Source organism: Carassius carassius, chromosome 27, assembly GCF_963082965.1.
Source record: "Carassius carassius chromosome 27, fCarCar2.1, whole genome shotgun sequence".
In the NCBI taxonomy this organism is placed as follows: domain Eukaryota; kingdom Metazoa; phylum Chordata; class Actinopteri; order Cypriniformes; family Cyprinidae; genus Carassius; species Carassius carassius.
The window spans coordinates 15,036,550-15,049,832 of NC_081781.1; the positions used below are offsets into that span (position 1 = coordinate 15,036,550).

The 13,283-nt window shown below is 35.4% G+C and overlaps 1 protein-coding gene across 2 annotated transcripts in view; it reads left to right on the forward strand.

The window, feature by feature from the left end:
• Positions 1–9,312: 9,312 nt before the first annotated feature.
• The window catches only part of bach2b (BTB and CNC homology 1, basic leucine zipper transcription factor 2b), a 94,248-nt gene continuing 90,277 nt past the window's right edge, over positions 9,313–13,283 (forward strand). For both annotated transcript variants that reach the window (XM_059512902.1, XM_059512905.1), the window contains exon 1: positions 9,313–9,610. The gene's annotated coding sequence lies outside the window, so the exon portion shown is untranslated. The remainder of the gene's footprint in view (positions 9,611–13,283) is intronic.

Below are 13,283 nucleotides of genomic sequence, written 5' to 3' on the forward strand. Positions count from 1 at the left end.
ACGTACGGGTTTAGAACAGAGGGAGAGTAAATGATGACAACGTTTTCATTTTGGGGTGAATTATTCCTTTAAATTTTTAACCAAACACAAATATTCTTGGAGGATTTAAATGCATAAATGTAGGTTTTATAAAGCTCTAAAATTCTTCCGTTAAAACTTGTGTATTATTTGCGCTGTAAAGCATCATTTAAGGATTGATATATACGTTTTCAATTTAATAAAAGAGAGAGTTCCGCTATAAATAAAAATTCTGTCATAGTTTAATACACCTCAAGTTGTTCCGAACCTGTGTGAGTTTCTTTGTTCTGGAGAACGCAAAAGAAGATGTCTTGAAGCATGTGGGAAACAAACATAGTTTGGGGACCAGCAACAGTTGATGACAGAATTTTCATTTTTGGTGAACTGTGTCTTTGACTGTAAATTTCACACAAAGAATGTTAGTAAAAGATTTTTACACATTAAAATCGTGTTAAAATGAATGTTGTTTTGTCTTTACAAGTGTGTGAATTGTATTTTATCACTGTGTTGTATTTTCTCAGTGAAACTTACGGAAGCCGAGAATTTGACATTATTTAAAGGAAAAGGAACAAATGGAAATGATTTATTGTGCATGTCTTGTAATCAGCACTTTTCCGTCGATTGAGTTTACCTTGGAATATTCCTTTCATGTTTTGACGATGTAATGCTTATTTCAACCAGAAGAGGCCGATAGAGCTTAAGCCATTTCTGTTCATCCGCAAACCCTTCCTGTCTCAAACAAAGGAAGCTGGCGCGATGCTGATGAGACCGGGGCTGATTCAAACAATGACGAACACAACAACGTACATTAAGTTTTTATTAAAAAATAACTAAACCATAATTTCTTAAGTTAAAGCAGTAGTAAATTAAAACAATATCATTAGCAAAAGGACTAGCCAATATCTTCATATAAAGAAACTTAAGGGAGATGGCGTGTATTACAGAATAACAAGTATTGTGCAAATTAGGTTTAAATGTTACCTGCGCAGTACAGTTGTTGTCAATCCACATGATGTCATTTCTCTCCTCTTTGTATCTTCTCTGGCCAGTGTTAAGTGTTCAGGAGGTTGAGAAAAGGACTGAGGGTATTGTTTAGGGGCCGTCGAATGAGATGCTGTCATCTTGGCCTTTTATTTTTTTGTTGTTCAGAGCAATGGCAAGAAACGACAAACTAGACTATGGCGGGTTTAGGGTGACCCGAGGAACCCTGGGTTTCTGTGAGGTCATTAGGAACAGAAACTGCAGGGCGGTCGTGGCATTTTCTGTGTCTTTGTGTACCGGGTTACAGTTTGTGAATCGACTGTGAGTTAGAAACTGATGTAATAAAATCATACGAGTTGTTATTAGCTATTCCCCAGACAGCAAAGTATTTTTTTTTTATGTCTTGCACGCTTTATTAGTGGCGTTTCTTGGAAATGCCTGTCATTTTTTAACACATCACAATTCTCCTTTTTTTTTTTTTTGTTGGTGACAAAGTTTCTCTGAAATTTGTATTAGATCTCTCTCTTTCTCATCCTCTCCCCCTCTCTTTCTCTCCCAGTAACCATGGTAACTGCCTGGAAATAGGCTAGGAATGGTAGAGGTGGTTGCAGTTTTTAGTAATGGCCAGAATTTGGGTCATAATATCTGTATATCAGTCTATAAATTCCACAGTGTTCCAGATAACTTATTTCATTAATCAGAGTGATTCCCTGGCCAGCCCTTTTCAAATGTGGCTATGGGCGATTGTTCGCATGCTTGCGAGCACAGCTCCTCCGAGACCCTTCAGAGGAGACAAAGAGATCTCACTGCTGCTGGTCTTTGATTTGCTTTTTTCCTCCAGCACCTAAAGGATGGAGAACATTAAAATGATCTTCTGGTTCATAATGTCTCTGAAAGTAAATTAAATGGTTTATGTATGCTGATCCAATGCTTTAGATCTATTTAAAGAGATACATGTTCCCTCTCACTCAAATCAGCCTGTTTAAGATGTGAGATGACGGCCCAATTTTAACAGTGTCATTTTCACACATTGCAATTGTTGAAACTGTGAGTCCCTGTCGTTGATTTAATGGAGCCTGTGGCTTACAAACCATACTGAGCAGTTATCACTTCATAATTTACATATTCCCAATTTCTTTAAGTACAAGACGACAAATATACGAACATCAAGAATCAGTTTTGTTGGAGCTTTGAGGTGTGACACAGTTTCCTCAGTGTAATATATGTGACCTTGTGCTTGTAAAAGGCACTTTGAAAGTGACAGTGAAGAACAATACTGAGCCACATGTAAGAGTGCTGTAAAATTGTCTTTATTAAAACGAGAAATTAATATTGAGCAACATTTTAGAAACAATATTATCAGTTACTTTCTGTGCTTTTTCTTTCATGAACATAGTTTTAAAAGAAGTCAAACTGAATTAACTATCACGACAAATTTCTTTCCTGAATGAATCAATTGCTGAATGAATTGTTTGGCTGATTTAAATGACTCATTCATAAAGTTAGTCATAAAGGTATTTTTATTGTTTAGTGAATTTGCAGTTGAACAAATCAGTTGGGTAACTGATTCAATGACTCATTCATAAAGGTGGTAATTTGTTGGGCACTTTACTATCCCATGGGTCCCATAATGACAAAAACATGGCGGATGTTATATGTCAAGATTTTATTCATACTACTCATATTCATACTATATAGAATATTATTTTTTTAAGTCATGAATTTCTAATTCAAATGTAGTACTCAGACAATATGTAATTTAGGCAATCAGTTGTTTTTCTTTCCTGAAGGAATCAGTGATGCTGAATAAATTGATTGGCTGTTATTCAAATGACTTATTCATGAATGCATTCATTTCTATTGATGCTCAGTGAAGTAGTGCTACTGTACAAATCAGTTGAGTAATTGATTCAGTGACTCACTCATAAAGGAACTTTATTAATTAATGACAGTGAATCAATGCAACTGACTCTGGTAGGTTACGGCATAGTAACAACATAGAGGATGAATTTCATTTAATACTTTTCATAGTCACACTTTATAGAACATACTTTTTTATAGGACACACTGGCAATCATTTGTTTTTCTTTCCTGAATGAATCCGTGTAGCCGAATGAATTGTTGGCTGTGATTCAAATGTCTCATTCATAAAAGTAGTCATTTGTTTTGTTGCTCAATGAATTAGCGCTATTGAGCAAATCTTTTTAATAATTGATTCAATGACTCACTCATTTCATTGCTTAATGAATCTTACTTGAGATGGTTGACTCAAATAAATAACGCCAGTCATTTGTTTAATTCCTAAATAAATCTGTGTTTGAAATAATCGGTTGAGGTAATGATTTAATGGAACATGAAACTCTCTCTCTCAAAAAAAATAAATAAAAAATAAAAACAGTTACTTGTTTCAAACAGTCACTTGGTTAACTAAATGATTCAAATGACTCACTCATAAAGGCAACCACTTGTTGCCATCCTCCGGTATTAAAAACCTGCAGAAAGCTTTTGAAAAATCCCCACCACTAATGAAATGCTTGTTTGAAATGCACAAACACAGAGAGCCAAAGTGATGCAAACAGTGAAAAGTCCCATTCTGCTGGTCTCAATTAGAGAAGCAGATGACTACACAACTGCTAAACAGTAAATACACAAGAAATGAAGAACGTCATGGCTGTTTTATTCTTCAAAACCTTAAATTCACTGGAGGAAAATGTAGGTTAGACAGAATCTAAATGATCGAAAGATAATGTGACTGTGAGAGAGAGATGGAGAGACAAACCACAAGCAGCTATTGTTGTGATCGCCTGTGTGTGTGGGTGACATGGCGTGGGTGGAAAGGTAATGGCTTTGAACGTGTGGAGTGATGAACATCTCCCTGCACAACACAGGAGCTTCAGACTCTCAGCTTTAAAACTGATGAGTCATCTCGCACACCCTGTTTGCTTTGCTTCAGTCAGACATGGCCCAGAGAGTGAACTGTAGCTGCTCATCTACAGAAATATAATTAGAGAGTCTGGATGTACAGGATTTCATCTGTTTAATCCAGCTAATAGGGGCTGAATGCACACAGTCACTAGTACACTGTGGAAAACAGATCACTTGGGGAAAAATGATAGCCTGAGTGCATTACTGTATCTCGTATACGTAGTCTTATCATCTTCAGGCATTATGAGCAAACGGTGATAATTTATGCACTTATACAATCTCTCAAGGACCTCTAACTTTTTAAAAAAGGAACATGTTTGCTGTGGTAGAAGCTTAGATATTTTTAATTTGAAATTGAGTGTAGGATTCATAATTGCCACAGCTCGTGGGGTGTCAGCAGTATCACAACAACACCTCTGAACAGCAACACTCTCTGTGGTGAGATGTTTTTTTTAAGCTTTGTTTTCAACATCAGAGCTAATTCCTATGGTTCTTCATGTGCTAACTCATCAATTATAGACATTTAGTGTATTTAGATATAGATATGCTTGCGCTTTCAGCTTTCAGAGCAAAGGCGGTTTAGTTTACAGATTGTTATTTTATAAATTACACAAATGATTTGCTTCAATGGCCAGCCTGTACAACTCTGTCTCTGCACATCATAAGGGTGTACAAAGTTGTTTTATGTGTACAAATGGATTAGATCCATTGTTATGCCGATCTTAGTACATTCATATGCTGTAATTATTTATAGAATGCCTGTTATCTAATATGTCTATTTTAAACAAGTGCACACATTTTGAAAGTGTTCTCCTTAAGATTATTTCAAAGGGATTTTTCTTATGATTCATCACTGATAAATGTGCTACATCGTTTCCTTTTGCGTACACTCTCACTTTTCATCACTACGGTAAATAGGGTAGTAAACACAGCGCTGTTATCGTTTGGGTGGTTTGCTCTCAGTACAATATGTGGCTGATCAAGAAATGCAGTGTTTATATTGCCAAGAACAAAACTATTGGGTTGGCTCAGGGTTAAACTCTACCTTTAACCACCCACACATATAGTACATGCATAAACACCCACACTTGTCCTCAGCTGACAAATGTACAATAACAACTTGTCAAATGTGGAAGTTCTGTCTTTCATCTGAATGTCTGAAGATGGTCTGCAGAGTAACAACTTTCTGTCCAAAATTTTAAAGAGAGGTCCGCCAAAAATGGAGCTTAAAGGATTAGTTCAACCAAATATGAAGGTTCTGTCATCATTCACTCACCCTCGTGTTGTTCCAAACCTCTATGAATTGCTTTCTTCTGAAATCTATCAATAATGTGCTGGTTGTTCTTTTCCATGCAGACGCAATGAATGGGGACTGAGGCTTTAAAGCTTGAAAACAAACATAAAAGCATCATAAAAATGTTTTCCTAAGTAAGCTTGGTAAATCAGTGTTGTTTCTGTTAACAAAAAAAAAAAAACTAAAAAAATTTTATTTGTAAACTGTAATTGAAATAAAGATTAAGTAAAATATAAATATAAAGTGAAAAACTTAAGTTTAAGTTGGAGTGCTAAAGTTGAGTAGTTAAATATTCAACCTCAAATATAAATATTTATAAACTAATATATGACATAAGATAAGAACTGAGGCAGAGATCAAGATATCCAGTTAATACTGCAATACATATCTCACAAAACTATTGTATGACTTGTGAAGATTCAGAAAATAGTGCATATGAATCCCTTTTATTTTATATTTGTCGCTATTTTGCAGCTACAGGCTTCACTGAAAAGAGTGGCCAAGATATTCTTCAAAAATTCTCTCTTTGTTATAAAGCTTTTATTCATCTTTAAGCCTGCATGTGTATGTATGAGTGAGTGTGTGGGTGAAAGTGTACCATCCTGTGTGCACAGAGGTGTGCAGCGCTCTCAGGGGGGAAGTGTTACCTGTCCTGTAGGTAACCTGAGCTGTATCTGTGTGGTGTCTGTGTTGTGAATGGCGGTTAGCCTGCTCCCCGAGGCTCTGCTGGGGAAGCAGCAATTGACGTAATCAAAGCATTTGGCTTGAAATGCAACATTGGCTGGCCTCTGAGAATACGGCTGAGTTTACGTCTTTGTGCCTTTGTCGGGACTTGCCTCGCACCTTAGCGAGCCAGTATATGGATGTCATTTGGCACTGTGTTGCACTGCAGCAACCACAAAGTTAATTAATCTCCTCTGAAATGAGTCAAGTGTGGCCGACTGTTGTGCATTCGACTGGTTCAGGGGGCCTGTTTTGATTTTACACCAGTCCTTACTGTTATGACTCATACCTTTCGGCAGCTTTCGGGATTTGACATGTCGTCTGATATTGCGCTGTGCTTCGATGAACTTCAACCAAGAACAATAAAATTATTTATTTGGCAATTTTTGTACAGATGTTTAGCAATTTTCATATTTTTTCTTTTCCATTATGCAGGTCAGAACTCTGATTATCTTTTGAAACACATAATACATCACTAAGCTATTATAAAAGGTGTGATAAGTCGAAGTTTAGCTTCGACGCTAATTAAACCAACCTGAAACACCTAAATATGTTCTTTAGGATTACCTAAAAAATTCCAAGCAGTTGTGTTGGTCCTCCAGGAGCAGGACTGAGTTATATGGATTGTACATGACCATAAATAATGCAAACCGCAATGTCAAAAAATTTGTATCATGATTCTTCAGTGTTTAACAAATATGCGTGCATTCCATCAGATTAGTTGTAAGAAATACTCGATTTGATTTTTTATATATATACTGTACACTGAGAATCAATTGAGATTTTTTAAAATCAGAAATAAAGTTTCAATGAAGATATATATAGAATATAAAATGTCTGGGGTCAGTAAGATATGTTAATTCTTCATTAAATTAATCAAAAGTGACAGTAAGTCATTTATTTAACAAAAAAATCTGTTCTTTTGAACTTTATATTCATTAAAAAGATCCTGAAAAAAGTGTAGCAGCAAAACTGTTTTCAACATTGATAATAAGAAATGTTTCTTAATCAGAAAGATTTCTGAAGGATCGTGTGACATTGAAGACAGGAGTAATTATATGAGCTAAAAATTCAGCTTTGCATCACATAAATAAATTACGTTTTAAAACCCATTCAAACTGAAAACCACTATTTTTGTATATGTATGCATGTATGAAGATATGCTTATATATATATATATGTGCATACATATATGTGTCAGTACTTGTCCGCTGTCTTGCTGAACAAGGTTCAGAGAAATTCATTCCTCTGTTTAAGCCTTAGATATGACAATGTGTTGAAGTGGTAATTGCAGAGGGAAGTTTGGGGGCTTTTTGTTTGTTTAAGCTGCAGTGAGGCCACTTTCTCTCATTTGAAGTTTAGCTAGTAAAATAAAGGTCCTGTCCAAAATGCAAAGTCTATTTTATATCTTACTTGTTCTTCCTATCTATCTACCTGTCTGTTTGTCCACTAGAATGTTGGTGGGAATCAGAAGTCCCATGAGTTTGCCTTAAATCACTCAATCCGACAGCGTGGTGGGGCCCCTGGGAGAAGACCACAGAGTGAAGGAATGCCTCTTGAACTCCTTGGCTTTTCATATGTGGACATTGAGTCCTTAGTGAATGTTTCTTGTGCAACAATCAACGCCATAAATGATTGTTCTGATCCTTCAGTAAAAGCCATATGAGAGTGATATGCATATAAGCTGGAACAGTGCGAGAGATTGTTTGAATTTAAGCGCATGTGAATCATTAAAGTAACTGTGATATTCTTCAGAGCACTAGATGCTGTACTAAACGTGGGAAGAAAAGGGTAACTTGATAACTAGGCTAAGTTCACATATTTCATATTTAGAAGTAGCCAAATGCCTTTGTTTATTTAATACATTTCAATATTTTTGAAATGCATATTTACTATGACTACTGTACTGTTTCTTGTATACACTTGAGCCCTGAATTAAAAAATAAGAAAAACAAATGAACTGTCTGTTGCTGCTAGATAATTTATAATTACATGCATGTTCCCCAAGGGACAGATTCTACACTATAAGAATATTTTCAGCTGAAGATCTCTTGTGCAAACAGTAAGTAGGATGCTTTGGCACAAAGCATATTGGAATTAGGAGCTGTGTTCCCCAGGTAGGCTGCTTACACAACATCATCTCAGCACTCGAGCTGCAAATAGGCTAGTTGTTTAAAACAATCAGTATAACTTCTTGTTGTTAATAATAATAATAGGCCTAATAATAAAAATAATAATGATAATAATATTGCATTAATAGTGAAAAAAGGTATGAAAAAAGTACAAATATGTAACTGCATTAAAACCACACAAACCAAACAATAAGACAAGTGTCTTTATAATGAAGGTTAATATCTGAAAGGTTGAACATTTCTCAGGACAAGAGCATTTTTCATATATGACAGGAGAAGTCACATTTGCTTTATCTTACAAATGTACTGATTATAGTATAATATAATTTTATATTATAATTTTTGTTCAAAATATGTATTCAATGTTTTCACAGTTTTGCAAGTTATCTGTTACGTTATTTTAGTTCCATGAAGTTCATTTTTCCTTCTTTTTTATAATCAAAAATGGTCTAAGTGTGTTTACTGGCACTTTTGTCAACACTTTAAGGTATGTGTGACAATATATTAAAATAACTTTACAAAAATAAACACAGAGAAATATTAAGTTTCATGGAACTTTTTAAAAATAAAAGCAAATAATAATACAAAATAATGTATGAAAAAGCTAATTTTATATTACAAAGATAAAATAGCAATCACGGCCTATTAAAAATGTATATGCCTATATATACAGAAACAGGAGAATATTCACTTGTAAGTGTGTAAAACAATTAAGAGAAATTAAGAGTTTTTGAATAAAACATTTTTATAGCCTAATAGTGAAATCCCAATCACAGCATATAGTCCTTTATAGAATTTGACTTAAAAAAAATAAACCTACGCTGAGAAATATGTAAAAATAAGAAATTAAAAATAATAAACAAATACAAATATAAAACATTTTTTAAATAAATAAACTTGATACTGCAAAAAGTTAAATTACAGCATAGTAGAAAACGAGAGTTCATAACTAACAGGTCAGTAGTCTGTTCAGTTCCACGCATTTCAAACGTTTAATTTCAATTTGTTTGTATTGTTCTTAAAAGTTTCTCAAGACGTGGGCCTGAGTCTGAGTCGTCGTTTAGGATAAGCTTGTCCTGGTGTAACTGGCCACGGAACAGACATCGGCTGTCCCCGCTACTCTTAATTCGTGAACCGCGGCTGCGCACGTATTTGCCGCTGGAGGCAGCAACGCAATGCGCAGCGCGCGCTATGTTGTGAATGAGGGATGGGATGACGTCAGCGCGCGAATGTCAACAATGTAGCGATTGAGAGTAGGCGTTTCATTCGAGTGTAACAAACAGAGGAGACGGAGCCGCACGCTGCAGAGATCACCGCACACACATACACACATTTTACAAACACTTTTACAACCATAAACGTGCTTTTTCCCTCCTAAAGAAAAAGAAATCTTGACAGAGTGCACCACAAACGTGATCTCCCTGCAGCCCTGGGGCTTTAGGAGTCTGCAAGGAAGTCATCATGTGAAAAAAAACTACTATTTGCTAAACGGACAAGAGGGCTGGATCACAAAAAAAAAAAAATAACTAGGCTGAAGGTGAGTTGCATGATTATTTTTGCTCGATGCGTCCTGTGCGTTACATGTGATTCGTCTGTCGTAAATAGAAACGGAGCGCCAAACTTGCGTTCTTGCGTGGGCCATTTCACAACTACCAGGTACTTGGAGGTTTTGTGTCAAAAAAAAAAGTATTGTCAAATATCACTTATAAGGGGGAAAAAAAACTCGACCGCATGCCTGCTTGGGTTTACTTCAGCTGAAAACACACTCCCTTTAAAACGCACGGTTACCACATCCTGTTGTGCAGCATTGACAATAGTTTGAGTGTGTGTTTGGTAGTAGTGGGATGCACTGCGATCCCGGGGGGAGGAGGGGTCAAGCAGGGCTTGTTTTCGCTTAAAGAAAAGAAGTTGTCACTCGGCCTTGACCGATCATAACAACGACGGAGACCCCCGGTGTAGACTCCCGCCTCCTTTTCTTCCTATTGAATGGTTAAGTTGCGAAATCAAGCTGGTTGCAATAGTTAAAAAAATATAGGAGGTTAATATTATTAACATCATATGATTTTTACGTAACGTTACGAATAATCACAATTAATAGGTTTTATATAAATACGCATGAGGGTTTAATCTATAGAGAATGGGCTGTATTAGCTCATCGCTGTTTCAAAGAGCAGTCGGATAGAAATACACGGCTTGTCGGAAAATGTGCTTACTGCAGTGGGTTGTAAAAATGGGAAGCAAGCGGTCTTTGTTCCGCGCAGCTCATCGCTGATGTAAACCACAGCCATTGCATTACACACTCTGATTAATCTCCATAAAATCAGCAGAATATTTGCTGTGTAAGGGACTGCGAGCCTTATTTGGTTCAGCAGCCAATGCAAACGTCTCGACTACCATTTAAAGTAAAGAGGGACCGTTTTCAGCGCGCGCGCACTGGAATGCTGCATCTCCGGTCTTCAAATAACACCGGTGAACTTCCCTCAATTGAAGCAGGTGTTTCGCATTAAGTTCCGCGTTGAATAATGTGACTAATTTAACGGACACCAGTAGAGAAGTATGTATAAGCGCGGGCGCGAGCGTTCGGGAATGTAATGTGATGTTACCCTATTTTAGAGAGATATCCGTTGATGTAAACGTTGGAGATTTGTAAACGTTATTTACTATAGCACATTTTTTGGTACTTATAGAAGTTTATGTGAATATGTTGTTATGAATGACTTGGCTGTTTTATTTCGCAGAATTTTTCGCTTATTCATGTTTATGCATTTCTACGAAAAGCCAACACTAATTATAGATAGATAGATAGATAGATAGATAGATAGATAGATATAATTTTGGGTGATTTATTCTGGGAATCGCAGGCAAAAAATTATATATATATATATATATATATATATATATATATATATATATATATATATGTAGGCTATATGTGTGTGTACATATATGTTACATATATGTTTCCTTTCGGATTGGATTCAGTCAGTCAGTTTATTTAATTCATGCATGAATTAATAAATCCCGGTAATTAAGCGAGTGAGTTAACAGGCGTCTGAATGAATCAATGTTATGAGGGCATTTGAAATGAGGTGATGCAGCAGTTTGAGCTGCGCGTGCATTCCTTTGTCTGCGGCGCTACTGAACCATCCAAGATATTTTCCTTTGCCCCAGATACATGACAGACTGAAATGTTCAACCATCACCATATCGTTGCTGCGTGTTTTTGCATTGATTTCAATTTAGAAATTAATTTCCTGTTTCCCTAATCGCCTATTCATAGGATCGCTTTTTAAACACTTGTCCTTTTATGAAACTGTTTGCACTTGCCCCCTCCCCCTTCTAAGCGTTTAAGGTAGACTGTAGAAACCATTGCTAAAAAAAAACCCACGTTATTGTCTTATTTGAATATAATGTGATTTTAGTTTTGTAAAACACGTGCATGATCTCGTGTTGCAAATATGACGCCACTGTATTTTTGTTGTTGTTTTTTACAGTCTCATGCGTTCAAGCTCAACACTGTCCCTCCCCTGGTGGAGATCACAGATATACATTGTGCATCAGCAGATGCCTTAAAGTGACAGGTCTTTAAAAGTAATGAACTTTCTGTCATCATTTAGCCTACTCATATTGTTCACTTTTTTCTTTCTTTCTTTCTTTCTTTCTTTCTTTCTTTCTTTCTTTCTTTCTTTCTTTCTTTCTTTCTTTCTTTCTTTCTTTCTTTCTTTCTTTCTTTCTTTCTTTCTTTCTTTCTTTCTTTCTTTCTTTCTTTCTTTCTTGGAACACAAAAGGAGGTGTTAAGTAAAATGACAGCCCATTCACCATTCGCTACCTTTGCATCTTTTTGCATCATACAATGAAAGTACATGGTGACCGAGGCTGTCATTGTGCCTAACAACTTCTTTTGTGTCTCAAAGGAAGACCTATGCGTTTTATAAACAAATATTTGCGTTGCACTATATAGTTCATTGTTTAAGGTAATTTCCCTTAAGTTTATATGCTAATCAGTCTACAAGAGTGTATTTGCATGAATATGTGTGCTCTCTTTTAAATCAGGTATTTCAATCTTTTAGATGTCACAGACCTCCAAATAAGATTTTTTTTGCATCCTTTTGCAAAATGTAATTAGCTGGATATATTTTGACAAATAAAGCCCCAATTTATACTGTAAAAAAAATCAATATTACAAATATGTGGAAAAATTACATTACATAAAGCACATTATTACATTGCATTATCATTTTTATACTCATAATAATATACTGTTAGATTATAACATTTAAATATTTTTTCAAATTATTAAAATGTTTATTTTATTATAATTTTATATTGTTTATTTTTTTTAGTTAGTTAAAACTAATTATTTATTTATTTCTAAAGTATTTTTTTCACAACCTTTTCATGGACCCCCAAACACTATACAGTTGCGCTATTCTGATACCATACATAAATCTCCTCCTGTCACATATAATGTAAGCTGTCTTGTTGAATTTAAACAGATGTACATTTTCTTGTATAGAAAGAAAAGGAGTGCAAAAAAGCCCCTGTCAGCACTCATAATAAAGTCATAATTTCAGGGAGGATAAGTCTGTCTGACCTGAGTCTGCAGCGCAATTAACAGCTTCATTAAGATCTCCCTCTATTATTCCACCCTCAGCGTGTTCTCTCTACAAGTCAGTCTCTCATGATCTCCTTTCTTGCTCACAACTGATCAGTCCAATTTATTACAGATTTAGAATTCACTATTCAATACTGCAAATTCAGTAAATTAATTAATTATTGTATTTTTTGTAGTATAATTATTTTTATTCTCTTTTAAGAAAATAATCTAATACACTTTCAAGATCACATAACAGTTTAACAGCATTTTTTTACTTCCAGGCATTCTAATGCTGATGATTCATGAACTGACAGAGAGTATTCAGAGTAATTTTTCTAAAGAGCCAATTTCATTGTTGCTGATTGTTTTGGATGGCACTGAGTAACTAGACTAGGAAAATATACTGATATTTCACATCAACCTCGTACCTAATGATTGATATTGGATTAAATAGATTTCAAACTCGCATGGATCATAGTACTGGGACAGCAGTGTTCTGGTACATTTAAGATTTTACAAGTTTTAGCATTTCTTCTCTCCCGCCTGTTTGAATAAGCCCTCCAGTAAAGCTCTTTGCACAGAATAAGAGCCTTGGGTATGCAAAATGTTCCCA